Source organism: Dufourea novaeangliae, unplaced genomic scaffold, assembly GCF_001272555.1.
Source record: "Dufourea novaeangliae isolate 0120121106 unplaced genomic scaffold, ASM127255v1 scaffold133, whole genome shotgun sequence".
NCBI lineage: Eukaryota > Metazoa > Arthropoda > Insecta > Hymenoptera > Halictidae > Dufourea > Dufourea novaeangliae.
The window spans coordinates 853,294-871,428 of NW_015374011.1; positions in this window are offsets into that span (position 1 = coordinate 853,294).

The window sequence follows — 18,135 nt, forward strand, 5'->3', positions numbered from 1 at the left end:
AAAATTATTCTTCTTTCGAGATTACACCACCGGTACCCGTTGTCGTAAACACATCCCGCAACGGAGTTCATTTCTCATCGTCTTCCGCGACGTTTCAAAGCTCTGTTTCTCCACGCTGATCCCTGTTTGTGTTTCTCGGTTCGAATATCGTAAAGTAGACGCCCCGGTCCCTAATTGCGCCATTGTCGCGACGATAACGTTAATCTAATAAAGCAACGGACCCCCAAGACCCCCTCTGAGTAGTCGGCGAATTAATTGATTTATTTCACGAGCGATCCACGGGGACAGAGACTGCTCAGCTTCTAACGAGCGGAGTCCACGTAATGGAAATCAACGTCGTCGCGTCGCAATACGATTCTTTCGCAATTAAATGAAAGAACAACGACAAGGCGAAAGACTGATGCCCAATGAATATTCTAAAGAAGGAAACAATGAAACTATAGTAAATCATCGATGAGTGCTCGAAACCTCCTCGGCACTGACAAGGAGGAATTTCAATTCGAGTCCAATGATATCCGTTTCAGGCTCATATGGCCATTAATTTATTAAATATTTAATGTCCAATTTCGAGGAGCCTTCGAGCACTCATCGATGCTTTACTATATTTATTCATCTTCAGAGTGATCTAGACGGTCGATCGATACACAAGACCTAATTTCTTCAAGGAAATTGTCGGTCTAACAATCTTTTGAATAATTCCAATAATGCTCCGAGAATAACCAGAAAAAGAATGTCCTCGAAACTCAGCAATTTTCTCCTCGACGATCCTTCAGATCCTACGCTGCAGAGGGAATTTCGCTCGAGCACCTTCGAGCAGCAATTAGGAGAAAAGGGGAATCGGTTCCGAATCGGGGATGGCGTTACGACAATTCGTGAATTTGCCAACGCCTACGCGTTACAAGGACCGAGGGAATTAGAATGATTATCGGTGCCCCTCCACCTGGTTCCTGGCCCAGGGATGTCGAGTGTCCTTCGAAGGCTTCGAACCAACGGTGGGGGGGCAAGCTCAGCCGTCGGGTAATCCGCGGATCCCGTAAGCTCCTGAAAGCGGAAAGTCCTCCAAAGAGGAGGGAAGTTAGTTACACGGGGCTAATGGAAGCCAGCGGCGGCGCAACTAAACAATATGGGCAGCGACACGCCTAACAAAGTTGGACCAGGCCAAGAAACGTAATTAAGGCTGCAGAAGTTAAGTTAATTTGGAAATACCGAGTTACGAGCTTGCAACCCCCGTCGAGGGGAAAGGGTGGGATGGGCGCGTGAGGATCGCGTTGAGGCTTTGTAATCAATTCGATATCACTGTGGGTGATACCGTTGACGCAGAATGTTTCGTGGATCATGAACATACTGTTGGGTGACTTTCGAAGAACCTGGTAGGCATGACGGATTTCAGAATCATTTTCCTGTACGATGTAAAATGTAATTCACGAATGTAGCTACTTTCCTGTCGGAAACATAAAGTACGAAGATGCTGGAGCAGAGAATCTAAAGTACATCACGACAAGATGTAGAATTGTTCGCGAGTGAAAGTAGACGAGGACAATCCCTTTTACTTTGCACAGTCTGTTTGTCTGGCCACGAACTGTCTTTATCCACTTTCAGTTGATACTTTTCATAAATTGTGTTCCCTTGGGAACTCTGCTGTGATCTGCTTACGTATAAAATTCCCTGCCCTTTTCACTCGTTTAAGTTCAAACTATTTTTTTATTCCTACCTGAAATTCAAAGTTTATAGAATTTTTACTAGTTTTAACTATCACAATACTTTGATACTTCATACTAGAATTATTTATGACACAAGTGTTTCTATTTCTACGACGTTGGTAAAAGGGGAAGCTTGTTGAAAATATAGAAATCGATGAATCAACGAATTTCTTCATTTACATGTATATTAACACCCTAAGGACCGAATTATTTTGCAAAAATCAGTCATGATTTCCCATATATTTTTTTATGGATTTCGTGAGTTAATACGAGATAAAGAAAGCCTGACAGAAAATAGAAACCGTGTAAACACGGTTATAGTCTTTCAGATGTTAATAATTTTAAGACCGTACGAACCATTTATTTCATCTGCTTCCCTACTTCCAACGTTAATTGCATTTCGGACGTAAGGGATTCCATTTGCAGCCCTGCTCCGTTACAAGAATCACAGAAACCACCAAGTTTCCTTAACAGCCTCCAAAAGACAGTTTTCCCAAAATTTCCAACGTGCCTTCTGGTTCGAACGTGCCAAGAGGAAACGTTACACTGTTTGTTACGTGCCCCGGTTAGTTCCCATTCACGCGAGCCCATACAAACCACTCGACTCGACGCAGTAAAAGTTGACAAATTAACGTGGAAATTATTCTGCGTGGAAATTTAAATCGGCGAAGAGTCCAGGGAGGGAATCGCGGCGCAGATTAAGAAACTAACGTACACAACCCTCCGCCACCCCTTATTTCGTAGTTTCCCATCGTTTAATTAAAACTTCTCAAGCCGGGAAATCTGTTATTCTGCGCTTAAGAGCGTGGAAAATAAAGTTTCAACGTTATCGTCGTTTATGACCGGTTCCTTAGATAACGAGCGTCCCCGGCGGGCGCACCGAGCTATTAACGCGATTACTTTCATTGGCCCGATACAGGCCGAGTGTTCTTGCATTAATCTGTATTATCGCGGAACCGTCGCGTCCGACCTTTTGCTTAATTAGGCGACCGTTGGGTCGACGAAGAAACAACCGCTCGATCGGATACGGTACACGTTTCGTAAATGGAGCAGTTCCATCGAAATTGAATATTTTAAGCTGACTTTCGATACAGCCAAAGGTGTGAATTTGAATGAAAGTAATAATTATAGGTTGTACCATATGAAATACGGTTTCTATAGATAGAAAAACGTTTTTTTCTTTTGGCAAAAGTAATTTTTACACGATTTAATTTTTATATGTCAGATATATATATATATATATTATCTGATACATTCCATTTTTGGGAAAATTCGTGATTTCGTATTGTAAAAATTCTTCAAAGCCTGCAACTATCGATTCTCGATCGGATAACATTTTAGTTACCTAGAAAATACGAAAATTGTAAATTTATAGAAACATCCGCAGTCTACTGATCAGACAAGTGTAACGTGAAATTTTTCTAGAAAAACAAGTAGATAAATCTCGTCACTGGTCAGACAAGTAGTGTATTCGTTCTATGTCAGATACGAACCGTTTCTGACCAGACAGCTTTTTCAGAGGACGATGGATAATGTAATACATCAGATAGGGTCCATTCCATTCTACAATACGCCTCGCAAAATCGCTCCGCCGTAACCGGTGCTGCTTACATCGATTCGGCCAGATCCAACGGAATAATATCGGTCATGTCACGAGGCACACGCCGGTACATCCCCGGCTGCATCGATCGTAAACGGCTATGCCAATAAAATCGGATCTACCCGGCATAACCCAGAATATATCAGGAAGTGATCTCCACTAGCTGACCCGTCAGCCGATCCCTCTCCTATTGGATACTGTCTCCCGCGGATTTGAATTACGGGACACCGCTAAATCCCCGACTGCACCAAACCTGGTACCAAAGCGCATTGTCGACAGACTTTATCGTTGACCGCGATATTTCGTTTCCTTTTGATCCCGTGGGTGCCCCTGAAGTGGAGCAACCGTCCAGGCGAAAAATCGAAGATCGAGGAACGGTCATCGAGCAACGCACGACCTATGAATAAAATATCAATCAAGCTGATGCGCCTCGTTTTTAGCGAATGAAAACGCGTACCTGGAGAATCGATTTCCGTTTCGACTGAGTAACGCGACTTTGCTTCTTCGAAGGGTATGCATCGTGGAAACGAACGAGATAAATCATGTTTTTGTAGCCCTGTTCGATGTAACAGATACTTGATTGAATTAAAGATGTATCAGATTATCAGAAATTGTTCTTTTAATCTTCCTGCTGTGATGAAAAAATTTTTAATCGAATCTACGGAACGGTTGCTGAGTTATAACGAGTTTAATGTTCAGCAATTTTACACGCACTCTCGTGGAAAGGGATAACTTGGCGGAGAAAATGGTTGAAGAAAATTACAAATGAAATGCCAACTTCAAATTGCGTTCACTGTACCGTATTAAAGAAACAAATTGTATCTCATCCCAGGATTACAAGTGAAAAGAAACCCACGAATAATATCGGAAGAAACATTTGTAAAGTGAAAAATATCTTTCTAGAAATAAAAAAAGACTCTAATCAATTTTCATGCACTTTGGCTAAGATTGTACCTCAGATAGATTCTTAAATATTTTACATTTTCTGTGCTACAGTCTGCATTCCTCTTTTTCACGATTTCCTATCCAGTAATTCGAAGTTATCGGTGAATAAAATCGCCTTTGCTTAGCAGATCACGATGAATCGTGGCCGGTGATATCGAGTAATAATTCGCGAAAAAGAACACGCCGTAAAAATCCATTGCAAATCGGACAGAAACAGCTTCATATTCCGTTTGGTTCCTGCCGACGTAGCTTTTCAGCTACGGGGTAAAACCGTTTTGAATATTCATGATTGGAACGCGAAAGAAGGGAATTAAAGGGAGGAAGATGGTCCTTACGTTTTATTGGGAGACTGTATGAAAATTTCCGTCCAGGGAATAGAAGCGTCCTAAAGGTGCATTATTATATAACGACGCAGCGGAGGGTGGGGGGATGCTTTTCCTTGAAACGTAGACAGAACGTCATCATGGAAATGGATTTTCGGCGTTCTTTTCGAGGGGGAGCGAGTCTTTCGCCACTCTCAAGAGACCAGAATACCGTCTTCTGATGCTGCTGAGTTTAAATATTCAGGGAAACAGTATGTTGAAATTAAAGGGAAGAATACTGAGGTATATGAACGAATAATACGAATCTTCGGGGTGATTTATTGCTACATACTATTACAAGAACTGCAGTTCGAAGAAATTTACTTATCTCAACAAGCTGATTGCCACAATATGTAGCCAGACACACTTTATTCCGTTTTTTTCAATCGTAAATCGTCGAGAATATATACGTCTAGCTAATAGGGGTTGTTCGTCTTGTTTGAAATTCTACTGCGATATGAATTTAGTACTCAAAATTTAAGTAATCCAGACTTTTTGCTATGTTTCGCCTACGAGTTAGGTCTGGGATAGGTTACGTTAGGTTACATGAATTATTACAGGTTAGGTTACATTAATAAGAAAGATAATTTAACGTTACCATATTTTCACGTCTACGAGTCGCCTGTTAATAGGGGGGGGGGGAAAGCTTTCATCACCTTCAATCGTTAAAAAGTACTTAGGTGTAAAGGCCAGCTATTAAAAGGGGTCTGTCGTTCAGCACCTCCCATCTCGATGCTATCAAGATCGATAAAAAGCACCAACGACTGGTTTCCTACTTCGTGAAACACAATGCAATAGAATCTACAGTGAATACTTTAAACAGTGTAAAGCGATAAAAATGTAGCGTTTACCGTGTTGCTTTCCACTTGTTCGAAACAGTAAAGCATCGATGAGTTATTAAAAGCTCCTCTGTACTGAGTGTTAGGACCTTCGAACACTCATCGCAGAATTACTGTAATTATAGGTCCAACTACTTTTATACCTCTACTACTTCAAGTATTGGAGACAAATGAGGTGTAAGATTTTTCTTCTCTTACTTTCTGAAAGGGACTAGTAATAAACTTTACAGTCAAAATCGACGGGATAGATTGAATTAGTATTTGCATCTCTGATGAACGGGTCCTCTGTAGAACCCATCAAGCGCCCAGTGATTGGGCACTCAATCTAAAGGAGCCTCCGAACACTCATCGATGATTTACTGCATTACCAAAAAAAAAAACGACAGTCAAAATGATTGCACATCAATTACCATAATTCCTAGACTCAAAAGTTCATACCACAAGCTGGACAAGCGTACAAAATGTTTTTTTTTTTTCTATCGTTGGCACGCATGCTGGTTATACACTCTCGTCGGGGGTAGAAATTATAAAACTGCCAGTGGTTAGTTCGACTGCAATACGTATGCAGCTAATTTGGCTCGCGTTTACACGTAAGACCCTTGAAGTTTCCCTTTAAATCATACGATGGTACGGTGGTGGGCACGAGAGACAAGGCCTGCGGTTGTTAAGCGCATGAGGAGGGGCGGGGGGGATTTAGTTAACCGAGTAACTTCGGCATCAGTGGAATCAGAGAGACAGAAGCAGACACGGGCGCCGGCGAGAGCAGTCGAGGCTGAACAGAGGAAGACACACGACGTTCTTGCATCGCCGTCGTCGTTGCAGCACTCGATTCCAAACGGATATTCGGATCGAGATATTGGGATAGTTTGGTTATACAGTCGCGCCTACGATATCGGAACACTGTCGAAGATCTACTACCTCGAGCGAATGTTAATATTCACTTTGAGCAAGGGACTGGTGGCTTAAAATTTAATAACGGGATCCCCCGAGATTTTCCCGCGCCCCTTTGGCCTACCGTCAACCTAATATCTTCGCCCTTCGATCGTTTATCGATAAATCAGGCTTCATTAGAATCCCGTTTGAGCTTAACCCTGCTGCGATCTTGAAATTCTTTTTGTACTTACTAGTTCGTTTTTTTTTTTAGGAACTTTACTACTCTTGATATTAAATTAAAATGCTATTGGCCATGTTCAAATGATATTTAGTGGGTTTTAGCGTTGAAATTAGTATGACCTTCATGTGACCTTGAGTGCGAAAAATCCACAAATGTATGAGATTCGGGCATTTCGAGCATTTATTAGAATAAATGTTCTGGAAATCAAAAGCAAGTGAAATACTGAATGTACTCACGTTACCTGGGACACTCGGTATAACTGTAATTTTTGTCTCGAAGACATACTTGATCGCAGCAGGGTTAACGATACATGGTTGTCTATCCAGTCAGAGAGACTAATGTTGTTCACAGACAGGTATTACGAAAGGAAGAATGGATACTGAGACCAGAAAGAGAAATCGTCGACGATAATGGTGAGAGGGGATACAATTTCAATTGGTTTCTGTCTACGCTCTTTTTCATTCCTGTACGTATAACAATTCCCTCTGTGTTTGTGTTTGTGTATGTTTGTGAACGGAAACAGGATACGCAGGAAGCGAGTCGTTACGAATTCACAGCCTGGCGATCGATCGATGCGCGTAACAGAGTCGATGAAAAATCGTCGCCCGATGTATCGCGGTATCGGAGAGGATTAAGGCACGATAAATCACCGTACACGGCCGATTTGTTCCGTTATCTGTTGCCGCGGATTTTTTTCCACCCTCGTCGATCCGATCGCGACCGGACGCAAAAGGAAACAAGCGCAGTTTAATATAAATCATCGCCACGCGGGAACAGTGAATGAATGTGTTACGGCAGACAGTAGAAAGGAAGCCATTCCGAGGAAATTTTTAGAGATCCTTCCGCGTGGTTGGCGTTGGTCCAAACTACGCGAAGATTCATTGTGTTAACAACCGGCGCCGCGACTGACAGTTTAAAGGATTTTTTTTTTTGTGGACCGTGGAGAAGATTCAGTGGCTACTAATGCAGCAAGTGGTACGAGTGTTTCTTTTGTCAGACAGATGGTGGAGGTTCGTGAGAAGTTTGTCAAGTAGTATGTAACCATTTATATTGTGAAAATTTTTGTGCTGTAGGTAGATGTCCCTCGGATATTTTGTTTTTTGTTTGGATATAGCCATAATAGCCATAAGAACGTAAAAGAAGTAAAGGAACATAATTTTCTGCACGTTGAAGGAGTGATTTGCCCCGAAAAGCAAGCTTATTCTCTGACAAAAAAATTAAGTATCGCCGCACCATGCATAAAAAATTCAACATGGGAGTAGTTTATCCTTAAAAAGGAAACCCTACTGCACAATTAGAATTCCATGTTTATCCAAATTTACAATTTATTTTTGTAAGCAAAGTCCTATTTTATGGATGATGTACGTACTGTTGAGAACCCCAGCAGGGTTGGAAGTCAATTCGCAAGAGATAAGAAAGTAGAGAAGAAGATACGGAGGAAAACCGGAGAAATTATATCCGCGGATAATGCATCCGATATGCAGGAGGAAATTGCACCTCGGGCATCACCATTGTGATAGAATATCCCGGACATAAATTCCTTTTTACTACGTTCGAATATCAGGCCCCGGTGAACCAACCCCTCCCCTCCACAGTCACCTTCCCATTTGATTAATATAACACGGGACTTGTACATAAAGTAGAGATAACACTCCGAAAAGACTTCGGGGGAAACTTTTATCTCGATTTCCAAGTGTTCGTTAAAAGCATGGCGGCAGAGATATATATATATATAGAGAGAGAGCACTTGACCCCTTCGGCTCGTTCAACCCTTTCAATCATAAATCGTTCGTTCGAGTCAACGAAGTTATTCATCCACGTTTCTCGATTCCGATTTAACATGACAGGGGCGAGAGGGGGATAATTTTAAACCCGGTTACGGATACAGGAATTTTCATCTCCCTGTCGTTCTGTGAGCCAGGTGCGTAGGTATACTACATAGAATTTCGAACGAGGTCGAAAGCTCGGTGATATTTGAATCAATCGATTATTAATTACGAACATTATCGTGAATCTGAGCGTCGACAGAATTACCGCATTTATTATTAACGTGTTCCGGTTATCGCGAGCCGGCAGTATCGATAAATTTCTCCGTTCACGCTCGCTCCACGACACTCTTCGTTCATTCTCAACCAAACGGAAACGACGCACCTTCACGGAATTGGGAAAGAGAGTGAACTCAAGATACCACGCTCTGTTTACTTAACGATTATGATTATGCGCATAAATTATACGACACACGGTCTACCATTACCCCCCCCCCCCACTCCCACGCCATCACGTCGATGCAATAAGGGCGTTAACGCCGGTAATAGAGCACCCTAAGTACACCGTGGCAAGTGCAACGAAAATTACCTCCGTACAGCCGCCGGTGTACACACACCTTGCGGAAACACGAAATGAGACCCAAACCTTCGAAACGCCTCCTTTATACCGACATTCCTGGGGTGATAATCTTACCCCGTGATTTCCGTCTTAACGACCATCGAGCCTGGAACATCCCTCTCGCAAGTTACGTCACGATTGTATAGGATATACAGAGTGATAAAAGAAACGATTCATTACTTCTGGGGTGGATAGGACCCGTCAAATGATGAAAAAATGTCCTAGTAATAGGTCGGAAGATTAATATTAAAACGACTTTATCGCTTTGAGAGCTATCGGTATCGTAGAAACAATATAAAAAATTAAAAACTAAACTAATACGAAATTACGGAAAACCTTCGCTAGGACAAGAAGCAATGACAAGGTAATCCATTATTTCCATACGGTACGATAGCTCCCGAAAAAAAAATTGTTTATAACTTTGAAAATATGAATTTCTCGACACAGGTTTATTCGAATTTTTCTCATCATGTGGCGAGTACTATATATCTCAGAAGTTAGGGACCCTTCTTTTGTATACAGGGATGATGTAGGGTCCTTATATTTTAAATTCTTTTTCATCTGAATCCTCACGATTATTATACCTTCTTGCTTACGGTATACGAGTTCAGTAAAGATTATGTAACTACATACAGTAAAGGCTCCATGAGAGTTGTATAGGAAGTTCCTCGTGAGAGTTTCTACTTCATCCCCACCACTACCCCCTTTCTTTGCAGAGGCTCGAGCTTCGATCAAAAATAGATTCCTGAGGTTATGGAACGATTCGTGGTGCACCTTGAAAGTTTTGAAGCAGTGCCTAGTTTCAAACTCTTATTGAACCTTTACTGTATTCCTCAAACAAGTCAGTCTGTCTGTAAGAGATTAAAGACTCCCCAATTCTTCCACCCTTAAGACACGATGACGAGGTCACGTAACTAATTAATTATTCCACCTCACACTTCCCAGACTCTTCTAAAATTCAATTGATTATGAAACAAAAGTTGCAGTAACATAATACGTTAGGTACCTTCTCGTTACGTATTCCTTTCCCCCTCCTATTGTAATTCTCTCATGAAAAGACGACGAGTTTCCATATCGACTGACTCGTGTTAGAGACGGCGAACGAGGAAGAAAGGGGGAACAGGCTGAATAGAGAGCGAGATAATCAAATGATACGGGATTACACGCAGGTTCCCGCGGATATCGTCCTCTTTGTCAGACGTACGACATTAGCCTTTCCCGCTATCTCCGGTGGGGTTAACTTCGTAAAGCCTGTATGTCTTCGTACTGCCGCAGCCGTGAATGCACGGATGCATTCGTAGTTTCCACCGTGGGGGTTAGATTGCGAGCATACAAACGGAGACGTCAGGGGGGACGGTTCGCATTCGCGTGATTAAACATCCTTGAATACAGGAAGAAAAACGTCGTTCGCGATGACGCACGGGATAATTTTCAGCGTGGCGTTGACGCGTTGAGCTGTAGTACGACGAGATAAAAATTGCAGTCGTGAAATTTTAGCTATTAACAATTGAAAAGAATGTCTCCTTCTTTCTGATTGAACGAAGATCATTTATTCGACTACTAGTATTAGATCATATTTAGCCAGGCAATCCGTACAGCTTTATATCTATAAGCAAGAAAATTTTATTGAAAGGATAACTTGTGAATGAAAATTTCGCGTTCGACGAATTGTTTTAGCAAGTTCACGTCTTTCTAGTAAAAGTCTAGAATGTTTATTATATTCTTCTACTGAGCTGAATTGGAAATTAATTTTTTCAATGTTAGCATTCGCCCAAAACAATTTCTGTGGTATCGTTATTTTGTCTTCTAATGGTCTTCACATGCATATTTGCCATGTGATGTTGCAAAATAATGCCACTCGACGTTTATTCCAAAATCAACAACTACAGCCAATAAACTTTCCTACCTCGAGGTTTGGACACTTCTTTTGCAATGTTTCTGTATTAGGTCTAGCATTTTTCAAATGTGTACTTACTGTGATTGGGTTTCACAAAGAGATTGCAGTTCTTTGTTCGCACCATTTCAAACTCTCGCAGTACGAATGGACACGTCCACACGGTTTGACTGTAACGACACTACTGACAAACGAAGACTAAGGAACCAGGAAATCCCACCCTTGGTAAGGTGAATACGTCAATGAACCAATAACAGAAATGCAAGGTGACTCGGAACTCAGGTAGTGACAGAAAAATATTTCCAGCAATTAATATAATCGACGAGGGTGAATCTCCAATAGCCATTAAAGGTATTCGACCTTGCAGCGGTCGCATATCCCTATATAAGAATGGCAGGTATAAAAGCCAGGCTGCTGCTAGTACCGCACTTCCAAGTGCGCTTGGACGCAGTGTGCACTTCAATTAATTTTCATACGGCCAGTTTTAAAGTGTCCATATTTTCGAAGATGTGTCCATAAAGAGGACAAACAGGGCTATATCCCCATTTTTTCAAAACAGGGCATTTATTTAAAACAATGTAAAAATAAATGGTTAAAAAATATCTTTTTTTAACTGACATCATTTTTATTCGGTACTCTTATGTCTCCACTGTAAGTATTCTGAAAGCTCATTTCGATCAGTTTGTTAGTTCAACAGTTACGATTTATTGGAAAAAGATTGACCCTAAATTTCAAATAGCTGTAAAATCAACAATTTTTTTAAGTGCTCAAAAATCCTTTGAGATACGTTTATATATAGCTAAAGACTACAACATATCTAAATTTGAACAAAATTCGAAATGGAGCTCCATAAAGTGTCCGATTTCACGTGAAATGACCCTTTCATAATACCAAATAAGTGATATAGTTTCATATATGGTCAGAGAAGCACTACAGAATTTCGTATGTCAGATAAGTGACATGGCTGCAGCTTTTCATCGTGTATTATTCAACAAAAATTTTGGCCAACTTTGCTACTCACATAATAATTGAGCTCGCATCTAGCCAGACAAGTGATACAGCTCCACGGTTAGTCAGACATGAACTATTCCTAGGCGTTCAAAGTTCACCGAACAGTTACTCAATATTTTGCACGCTCTCTATCATCCGTAACACTTCGTTACAACTCCACACACACAATTCATCAGCCGAAATTTGTTCCACTTCCAATCCTGTCCCGCGACAGCCACTTCCGTGATAGAGATAAACTCGTCGACAGGAAGTTAGCCGGAGTTACGGTCTGTTTTTGCATAAGCCACCGGCAAGTTCGAGAAGAACCGTGCCTCCCGGTGATTTATCTAACGCGCAGCTTCTGGTAATTTACCAGGCCAGGTCTAGACGACGACCGGCAGTTGCACCCTTTTGGCGTATCAAAAAGTCCAGCAATTCCGCGTACCCATGAATACCGAATCCACGCAGGGCACGACGAACTTTGAACGTAATAATTACGGTTGCTCGGGTGATTTATAACGACTACCACCGACTTTCTTCAGCCACGGGGTCTCAGACAACGTAACTTCCCTCCGTAGGTCTTATAGGAGAGCGATGGTACGTTGTTTCGCAATTTTTCACCACGATCTACACGGACCAAATGTTTCACGCCACACCGTTCCTCCCTCCGTCTGAGCCGAAAATCTCAGAATGCATAATACATTCGAGGAATCCCCAACGGTAATTCTACGTGTGAGATTTTCTCTCCAGAGAGACAAACGTGTTAGCGTCAATGTATTTCGAGTGCAATGGCAGACGAATGACTCTTCGGTGAATTTATGATAATGTTTCTAGATTGCGTCAGGTTCTGAGGTGCACATAACTAAACAGACCTGACGTCGTATCGTACAGTAAATCCTAAGATGACTGTTCGAGGACTCCTTGGCACTGAATATTAAATATTTCATAAATTAAAGGCCATACGCGACTGAACAAAATATCATTGGCTTCACGGTGCCAAACCTCATTAGAAAGTCAGCGTTACACCTGGGGACCTCTCGTTATCAATGACGAAGAGCCTTCGAATACCCATCGAGGATTTACTGCAGTGAGAGACCACGTTGGGTCTTTAAACTATCAACGACGTAGAAGGTTTATTCATGTAAAATGAAAAAGTTAAAATTAGTTGAAAAGTTTAAATTTTCAAATAAGGATATTGCTCCTAGAGGATCTGGCTACTTAGTGAAGAAGGCAGCGATGCCTTTTGGTAAAAAATTTTCTTTTAAAAATCAAAGGCCTGGGACGAATATTTCTAACAAAAAACGACAGTCTACATTTTTAATTATTCATTTTTGTTTACTTCGAAAGTCCTCCTCGCCAGACACGAAAATCACGAAGCCGTCTAATGTCTTCTTGGACCCTCGGTCGTAAACTCTTTCAAGCCTGGTCGGATAGAGAGACGACACCGAGCGGAAATGGCCTGGATCCCCGTCTAATGAAACCGGCGCTCCGCCTCGCCATTCCCGTGCACGACAAGAGGGACGAGAGAAGAAAAAACGTTTGCTTCTTTTTTCCGCGAAGTTTCCGTCAGCCAGCCACGGATGCCTCGGTAAAAACGACCGTCTTTGCATTAGCCGTGACCACGATGCGCCCGACCACAGCACACACACACACAGAGCACCTTCTAAAACGTCTACACGGTGTTACATTATGTAATTAAAAAGTGGGAACCGAACGATGCCCAGGGGAAAACAAACTTTCGACAGGGTTCACGAAGCTAAAACGAGGATCGTTTAATACTTTCTAGCTCGGCTTGGCAAATTTAATACACGAACCCAGCGATAACCGTTGTCCCCGTGGAAAGGATTACTACGTCGACGGATTTCTACTTCTTCGACAACGAACTTCTTTTTCATCCTTCATCGAATTGGAACGCCTCCGCTCAGAACTTAAGAAATGGTCGTCCATTCGATTGAAAGTAAAAGTCTAGTCGAGAGTACTTCCAGAGAGGAACCCAGCTGGATCGACGTATCCTTCGGATGATTTAAGATTCACAGGGATCGAGGTATACACGTCAGGTCCGTGTAATTCGAGGACCGAACGAAATTGAATCTCAATTAAGGGGATGGGATACGACGCCAGCGGTGAGGGTACGAGACGCTGAGACTTCGTTCGATCTAATAAAGAATTCTCCTGTCTTATCACTGTGAAACTGTTACAGGCCAAATATCTCACGTGACGTTACCCTTACCCCAACCTCCCATCCCTAGTGATTCCGTCCAAATATCGCGCGACAGTCGGGCACGTTCCGTCCATGGAGTTTTTGCAGAACTACGTGACCGAATTATGAAGTCTCGCGTGGAGAACCGATCTCACCGGGGAAAAAATAGAATCCAACGTTTTATTTGCACGTTCGTAGCCTGTTTCCATTAAACACTTCGATTGGAACAACATATCTCACGTGTGATGGCTACCTCGGACCAAAAAGTGAATCGCACGTCTCACATGAAGACTGATCTTTTTGCTTTGATAACAGCTTGGATTGTTTCTTACAGTGATTATGACAGATGTAGAAATTTAGGATTATTTCACTTGTATATTAGAATAAGTAGAGCTCGTAATTTTTAGTGGATCGCAGCCTTCGAGCATTCATGGATGTTCTATAGTATAAATTTCGTTATATTATTACGTCGAGTATTAATAAAATTATGACTCAAGTAGTAGATTAAATTCCAACCAAAAATGATTGATAATCCTTGACCTACGAGCTGCATCGCGACGATAGCTCGATCGGAGATTTATCCCAAAATGGAAGACGTTAGAGGCGAAGAATTCCTTTCTACTAGCCTGGACGTTTTACGTTCCGTTGCATTCGACTCGAACGCCGAGTCGATTAGTCGTTCCCTGGACAAAATTCTCTTCCATTTCCAGAGGAGAACGTCGCTGCAGATGGACAGCATTAAACTGCGCCCGTTGTAAAGGAACGTCGCTCGTAAACCACGACTGCAACGTCGCCGATAATGCCAGCGCGGTGGCGGACACACGTTCGTGACAATTTTGTCGGAGAACTCGAGGCAACCGGATGAGATATTTCGACGCCCAGGTGATGCCCGGTGGAATTCAACTTTCTATTTGATCGTGGTAAACATCGAGCGATCACGGCTAACACGTCCGCGAGAATACACTGGCATCGAAACACCAAGCATGCCCCATCGTTACCAATGTCCACGTGTGTGCTTGGGACACCGACTTTGTCCCCCTATAATTCGATTTCCCGCGTTTCCCTTTAGAATTTCGATCGTGGTCCCCACTAGAATTTCGATCGCGTTCCCTAGATACGTGGGAAACGAAGACGGACGTGTTTGGTAAGATTCATCGAGTGTTTCCAAACGCTTTGTCCCCATTGGGCTCGTTACCTTTCGACGAGCTATCCAAACCGAATCACGTAAACCACCCTTCGAATCACTGTTTCTTCTTTTTTTTTTTTGTATTAATTATTTTTTACAGTAGAAACATCCAATTCGCAGAGAGTGGATCCGTTACTTGAATAAATATTTAATGTAATTATATGGACAAAGCTCCATCAGCTGAATAATCAATTCTCGTTTACCTAACAAACGATCGCGTTAGCTACGCTGCTTTCTCGATGTTTATGCGAACACACTCTTCCCAGAGGAATGTTTGCGTGTAATTAATACCCATTTCCATGGTGGCTAAATGTGCCGCCGACGGGATTAACGAACTGCGCGGCGAGTGGAAAATAATACCGATAATTAAAGAACAATTAGTCAAATAATGGGGAGAAATGTTGTTTTCCGCGAATTTTTATTCGATGGAAAATTAATTTAAGAAGGAGAAACAGTGGTTCGTTAGAATGTAAAGGGAGGCAAAATTGTATCCACAATTCTGAACTCGACATAATGAGTGGACGGAGTATTCAAGTTTATTTCAGAAATTCTTCCGTAAGGGGTTGGAAACTTTTCCCAAAGAAAATCCTTGCAAGGGGCTCCCTAGGACAATAGTTTTTACGAGAGAAAGCTCTGTAATCAACGTACGCGGACTTCATTCGTCTCTTCGGGGAATAATTAAATTTCTTTTCCAGCGAAAAACTTCCTTCCGAACCGGCTATAATTTCGCGGATGTCGGACGATTCAGCACAGCTGCTAGCGTGTATACGTCAGCTTTTGATTTATTTTCTCTGCATGAACAATAACTGCTGGACCAGGCTTTCGTTGATTGCCGCTGGAATAATCCACCGGATCCTGTTAGACCGTTTATATTTTCCTGGAAAATACAATTCGTGCCTTGTAAAAAATTGAAAGGATGCCATTTTGGAAAAATTCCTTACTCGCCTCGAGGTCTTTGCAAATTCAGAACACAATTCTCACTGCTCGGATTGCTTGTTCTTTGTAAATATGGAACAAAGTTTGTTCTTAATTTTGAAGATTCTCATGAATACCTCCAGGAGGAGTATGTAGTACGTAGAATGGGATAGTAGAAAAGGATAGTGCCTGATCAGACCACCAAAACTAATACACATCTCTTCATATAAATAATTTTAGCACTAATAGGCAAATTCTCTTGTTAATTGCATAATAAAATATACTCTTAATTGTGTATTATTTTACCAGGAATCCAGCTGGTGATCAGATACAGCCTTAGAAAGGAGCAGTAGAAAATGTCGGTGATTAATCAGACCACCAAACTAATCCACATTTCTCCAAATAAGTATTGTAGTTTTAGAACTAATAAACTATAACATGAACATTCCCTGTGTTCATATTGTCTGTTCTTTTACGTGTAGAACAAAATCCATTCTTAACTTTGCAGTATTTTCCGAGAAATTCCATGAAAACCTCCAAGATGCTACTAAGATACACTGCCTAGAATAGGGCAGTAGAAAAGTCCAATGCCTGAGCAGACCATTAAAAGTAATCTACATGTCTCCATGTAAGTAGTTCCACGACTAACAGGCACATTCATCAGACAAAGTAAAATAAGTCTGTGCCTGGCCAGACGGAGAAGTCAGTAGAAGAGGTCAACGGTATATCATAAACGAAGCCTAAGAATACTCAAAGGCCCAGTTAAATCATGTACAACTCACGTGTTGGTATTTCATTGTTCCCCTTAACAATACCAGACATATCAAAGGGCCGTATCGCGGGTTTTGTTCTCGTTAACAGAAGTAGCAGTCGTTCAACCAGAATCGGAGTCGCTTTAAATATCCCCGGCCCTTTTTCACCGCCTGTCGAACATCGTTTTCCTTTTCTGTATCGACCCTGACCACCGGGGTCGAACGGGGAAAAACGGTGGGTTCGTTACGGATGCTAATGAAAGGGCATAGTCGACAATCGAAACGGATTCACGGGTGGCGAGAGCGCGATAGAGAGCGGAGAAATGGGTGCGAGAAGGCAATCGGGAAATAGGATTCACGCATTGTGTACTGTAACTGGAAGGCGATGTTATGGATTAATTCTCGCGCGTTCCCTATTGTCTGAGCCTCCGAACCGAAAATGGATCAGGCTTTTCGGCATTGTTACCCCCACTCTGCCACACCACTCACGGAACCCTGTGATTCCCAAGTGCTTTCGAGGAAATTACAAAATTACCGTCAGCGGATACACGTTTCGTACCGTTGTCGTATAATCGACGGGCCGTTCCATTCGCTGCTACAACAAACGTTGCCCGCGCGTGCATTCTTTCCGTCGCTGCTAAAGAGTGCCATCCAGACCGTAGGGAGATTATTATTCAACTCGACGAAGCGGCACGTGGTGGAAATAGCAAGTCGGAAACAACAGTTTTTCTTGTAGTTCGTCGTGTTATTTTTTTCTTTTGCTTGCCTTGCCGCGCGATTCAACTCGAAACCACCGGATTTCTGAAAGCATGGAAATGAAAAACGCTGGAAAACGTGACTGGATGGTACGTATTGAAGAAGCTTGCGTGGCTTGGGGACTTTTTAGCCTGATAATGTTTGCCTTGTTAAATCTACGTTCACGCTTAATTCCTTCGAGCTCCGTGCAAGATGCTATCGAAAACAAAGTTTTAGATTTTGTCGACAAAAAGAATTTGATTAACTTTTATATGTATTGAAGATAGTTCCTAACCGTACTATTGAAGCTCTCGTTTCCGTTTTGTGTGACCAAAATCTATTCTTAACGAACACTTATTATTCTATTATACAATGAATTGTTTATTAGAAATAAGTTTTTGTAGAAACCTATTCAGAAAAGATAGTACTTTCGAAAATTGCAAAGTTGATTTTTCGACAGTCTAGTTCCCTTAACAGAAACTCTACATTACCCCAGCAAAATGGAACATCATTCCAAT